Source organism: Pollachius pollachius (genome assembly GCF_949987615.1).
Source record: "Pollachius pollachius genome assembly, chromosome: 12".
Classification (NCBI taxonomy): Eukaryota; Metazoa; Chordata; class Actinopteri; order Gadiformes; family Gadidae; genus Pollachius; species Pollachius pollachius.
Window position 1 is genome coordinate 7603966 of NC_136945.1, and position 6000 is coordinate 7609965.

The window sequence follows — 6000 nt, forward strand, 5'->3', positions numbered from 1 at the left end:
ATACTGTAGAAAGCAAAGATTATTTGCAATGTCTATTACTCTGACAATCAGTAGAGCTGTCAAATAATGAGGTAATATGGAATGAGAAATTCAAATAATCATAGGTTAATAGTCAGGAAAAAATTCTTATCAGCAATGAAAACTCCATCTAATCAATAAACCATTTGTTTTAAATCAGATACTATGAAGCCAGCATTGTCAAATATAATTCTTAATCAATTGTTAATCAGCCAAATGTGGCTGCTAATTACCGCTTTGAAGCATGCCTCTTAATTAGCATACCAGTTGAGACTGTCAGACTAATTCCACTTTAACAACTGCTCACAGCGACCAGAAATGCTGCAGCTGTCAAACAAACAGCATAGATTGACAGATGAGTGAGAAATCCCTCTAGTCCCATTCCCAGTTTAGTCCTATCACACCTTTACTTTTATATGCTTTTAGCTTTATATTTCAAGATTGGTGATTTACACCGTCACCTTTTTTCCGTCTATTTTCCAAATCGTTATGAGTTGATGTTGTCCACACTTTGCCAGGTTTTCTGATTATGTGAAATATTGTGTGTGGAATGTGTTATCTTTAGAAATATATATATTTTTTCCAAATGGAAATCTCCCACAAAAACATATCATCCATCGTCTCTCCATCCCTAGATAGTCTCCCAAAGCCTTTAAAGAAGACCTGCCTACATGGTTCACCATGCTGCAATGTTGCGGCATATAGCATAAACCTGCACTTACTGTTGTACCCCTCCAACTTCTACTCATCCTAGTATGTAATATGGGCAGCTTTCTGGTTCAGGCCAGCAGGCTGGTCCATAGTGCAGGTCCCCCCAACACATCTGCATTTTAACCCTGGGCCACACCACACATTAGAGAAGGGGCTTACAGTAGGCTGGGCATGGCATTCAGCTCCAAGCTTATTATTTAGAAAGGACATGGTCCCGCTGCATCCATATGTATCTAGTCAATGCGTTATTTATAGACTATATCTATGGATTTAGTTTTCTTTAGTTTGTTTTTGGCACAGCTTGATTGAGGGGATTAGGCTTAAGAAGCCCACCTGAGAGTTATTTCTGGCATGTTGTGGTATGGGACTGTAAGAATCAGAGCAACCTGGCTATCATAGACTGTCTCTCTAGAGTTGAATAGGGCTTGCGCACAATGCCTAGTGAGTAATAACTACCACTCGACTGATTAGGTGGTGATTGAGGTTGCATTACAACATTACTTGAGGGGGCGTTTAATCATGTTTTCCACGAATAAGTATTACTCCTTCAATGACGGCATTGCCTGTTGGTTGAAAACATGTTAGTCTCTGCAGTATAAACAGGGTGTCAGTGAAGTATACTACCTGGAATTACTTCTGAACATTAAAAGATGCAGGGCCCAGTGTTGAGACATAGATTACAAAATATTATACTAGATGAAATAATAGTTAGTTTTACTCCTTGTTAAGACTTATGTGTCTGTATGATCTATTTATCTGTATGTCTGTTGGAAGGATTCGATACATCATTCTGTCTGCAAATGGACCAAGATTGATGAGGTTGGCTCTTAGTGGCTCACATTGCAGATCGTAGAGAGCTAGACTGGCCGTTGTTCAGGGCTGCTACACACAAACACACAAGGCATGACGACTTGGCTTGTAAGACATTGTGTCGGCTGTGTTGTTTCAACATTATACTATGTATTTGAAATCCTAAACAAGGGTTGACGCCAAGGTTGTTTTTTATGTAATGCGTGCTGCCAGTCATGTTAATAAGATGGATTTAATTAATCTCGGCAAAGTTACATAATATGCAGCCATTATTAATAGAATGTTATGGATGGCTCTTTACTGTGTGATAAGCAGCCAACCAAAGATTGGACATCTAAAGAAGTAATGCTTTCATCACAGTGCCTCCACAATGTAGTATGAGAGTACTCTATACTGAAACAAAAGACAAACGTATAGCATGGTTTTTCCTCAGCGTCATACTGCAGGTCACCAAACTGACATATTAAAGGTCACCGACATGCTGCTTCCCACTGTAAAGCTGATTGTTTTGAACGGTGTACCGGTGCCTTAATGTCTACGTCTGTCGTGGAGGCTAAGATACCATTGCTCTGCATCGGTTGAGGTAGCGCAATGCTCGAAGTGATATACAAGAGAGCAACCAGCACATTTGTGATGGTGTGAAAGAGAGGCAGTGTTGAAGGTTGTTGTCCTGCGTCCCACTCTCTAGTACCTCAGAGCAGTTGCCCTTGCAGCTTTTAACTACAGCAACTGAGTCTTCAATGTCAGACCACTTACTTAGTAGAATCAGCTTCTATATTATACGTTGTGAATGATATAGCAATCCAAAGGACTTGGAAGAATGATATGCTGTTATTATTAATTCATATTCGTACTAATTCATTTTTTATAAGTACTAATGCTGTATGTAATAGTCACGCATCACCACAGAGGATATTTACAGAAGTGCAGTGAATTTCTCCAATACCGTTTCTCTTTTTTTTCTCTATGATGTATGGATTGTTGACTCATAGCTTATTGGGCCTTGATTCGTAATACAAGGTCCTCATTCACTTCTGCCCAACTACATTGGCTGCTGCCAAATATCAAAATTGATACCAGCAGTATATTAACAGTACAAGAGATAAACAACACCATATTTCAAGATAGTTCAACCCAGTCTCACGGAAATACGTGACACTGTCACGTCATTTCATCTATTCATTTGTGATCTGGGACACGTAATTTTAATTTTTTCGTGCCAAAAAGCACAAATTTCAAACTCATTCTAAAAAGAAGAGATGAAGCAGCTACCTTTTTTCCGTCGCGGTTTGCCTACAGAGCAGCGCACCTGCATTAAATATTTCTGTGAATTGTCACAATTTCTCAGAATCAAAGGTGAAAGTAGAAATGGGTGGCCAAAAGCTGTCATATTGTTAGTTATCACAGACAATTTTCTGTGTTTGTGTTGAAAAATCTGGAAACAAATGAGAAACAAACAATAAATTATCTGTAGGCCTACGGAGCTCCTTAAGGGACATTAGGGAGAACGCTCCCGGACAGAACATTAGTTTGAAAGTCCTGCTTAGTGACACGATAAATACTTCCAATTGAAATACATGAGTTTGAAATTTGTGCTTTTTGGCACGAAAGAATTGAAATTACGTGTTCCAGATCACGAATGAATAGATTAAATGACGTGACAGTGTCACGTATTTCCGTGAGACTGGGTTGGATCTCTGGTACACCAGCAGCACCAGCAGCACTGCTGGTGTACCACGGTTCATTTCTACTCATATCCAGTGAGGTGTGTCTCTTTCAGACAAACCAAATCCTATATTAACTTATTAAACTGAAAAATGGATTGATCCAAATTTCCATATAATTGCACAAAGTTTAAAAGACTTAGGATACAGTGTAAATAAAGAGTCAAATGCTCTCCTTAGGTTACTTTTTGGCAGTTTTGGCTAACCAGGTAGTGTCAATCAGACATTGATCCTAAGGTAAGGTATGCAAGCCTGCCCAGCAATTTACAGCAAGTAACTGAAACACATTTGCCTGGACTAACTAAAAACAGCTTCTGTTCTATGAGCTGCCTCACAATGTCTGTGTGTCTGTTTGTCTGTGTGTGTGTGTGTTTGTGTGTGTGTGTGTGTGTTTGTGTGTGTATGTTTGTGAAACAACTTATGGTGGCATCAAAGTATTGTAGTAGTGTGTATGTGTGTGCGTGAGTGTGCTTGTGTGTCCTGCCTATTTGTGGAAGGACCTTTGGGAGATGTCCAAGTCCACCAGAAAGGGCAGAGGGCATGGGAAGACCTCCACTTTACTCTGCTTCACATGTTGGAGCACCCTGTGTGTGTTTGTGTGTGTTTGTGTGTGAGTGTCTGTGTGTGTGAGTGTGTGTGTCTGTGCGTGCGTTCCTGTGTCTGATGCTGGTACCTGCTATGACACATGCATAACCCATTAAGACTCTCTGGCTATTCTACTGCTGTTTGTTAACATGGAAACAATCCCTACTACCTGATCCTTCAGCCCAAAGAACACGGCTGTGTAAGGACTGACACAAAATAATGTTTTTGAAAAAATACTACTTCGAGACAATATTATTCTATTAGGCTTGTACGTCACAATGTATACATCGCAGGGTCACGTGTTGGGGATCACTGTGATGTGGCATTTACATTTATGCTACATATTATAGCAATATTACTATTTTATTTGACATCTAACCCTCATAAGGTGTTCCTCCTTCTCCTTGTTTCTCTAAAGAATCGTATGGGACTTTTATAACATAAAACTGATTTGGACTGACTTAAAGCACGGCTATAGGGCAGTGTCATAGCGGGTCCGGATAATAGCACAATTGATGGATACTGTAGCAAGCCATTGTTCGGCTGTGTGTGTGAATGTCTCTGTGTGTGTATGTTTGTGTGAACCTTTCCCTGGCAAAAAGGTTGGTCAGTGGATCAGGTGTAGTTGTATTTGTTTATAATTAAAATACAATTACTATGATATCAATAGCTACAAATAATTTAAAAGGATCCGAGATAAACAATTTAACTTAAAGTTTGATTATCAAATTATGTGCTTTTAAGAGTCACATCTCAACCATTGGATTATATTTCTTCGTTATATTCTAGCTATGGTTAAGAAGCGAAACAATCATCCAATGGACATGGTCATCAAATGCAACAATGTAGTATGTTTCTACAGGAACCCTTCTATATAAACTTTACCTTGATCGGTGCATTGTGCTTTACATGAATACAACGAGACATAGTCTGAGCATTGATGACTGTAAAACAAGTAATTTAAGCAGCTGTGTTTAACGTCCCCAGCTCAGCATTTAATCTCTCGCTCTCAGTGTCTCATCTGATTGAACTAATCAACTGGATTTTGAACCTCAAGGAACCTCCCATCTGCATAGCAGCACACCGCTTCTAAACAACAAAGACCTCCTAACTGTTGAGTACCTCATGGCCAACCCTTGTTTTATTCCCAAATTGCAGTCTTCTGATGCAATGAGGTTACTTTAGAGGTAATGACTTCCATCAAATCAAGGAGGCAAGTGCAGTGCTGCTTAGGGGTGACAACACCACAGAGTTAAATGTTCAGCTCAGTTTCAACGATGGATTGTGCTACGAATTTGCCCATCCACTTATTTCCTCATCCACTCCCACCACCATCCTCCCTCCCCCCCTCCCTCCCTCCCTCCCTCCCTCCCTCCCTCCCTCCCCCCCTCAGTAGTTCAGTGGACAGGGCCCCTGTGTCTGGCTCCCTGTGCTGTAAACTCTCCTTCTCTGTGTTGCTGTTGTCGTGCTGCTCTGCAGGTCCTCACAATGAGCTTTCGCGTGGCTAACGACTGTCCCAGCGGCGTGGGAATGTCACTTGCTCCAGCCTCTTGCTTTCCGGCACCACTATGAGCTCCTTTGCCTACAGTTAGTGCTAGGACTGGCCGGCCACTACCTCCACTCTCCTCAGCACCAACAAGTTGAACTTCCAGGTGGGAGACCTTGTGGAATAGTGAAAAGGTATTTATCGTTTGCCTTGTGTTCAATTAGTTTGGGCTGTGTGGCATTCGTTGTGTGTTGAAGTGGTTTTGACTGTGTGGCATTTGTTGTGTGTTGAATTAGTTTGATTGTGTGGCATTAGTTGTGTGTTTAAGTAGTTTTGACTGTGTGGCATTAGTTGTGGGTGGAAGTAGTTTTGATTGTGTAGCATTAGTTGTGGGTGGAAGTACTTTTGACTGTGTAGCATTAGTTGTGTGTGGAATTAGTTTGACTGTGCGGCATTAGTTGTGTGTTGAATTAGTTTGACTGTGTGGCATTAGTTGGGTATTGAAGTAGTTTGATTGTGTGGCATTAGTTGTTTGTTGAAGTAGTTTTGATTGTGTGGCATTAGTTGTGTGTTGAACTAGTTTTGGCTGTGTGGCATTCGTTGTGCGTTGAATGAGTTCTGGCTGTGTGGCATTAGCTTTGTGTTGAATTAGTTTTGGCTGTGTGA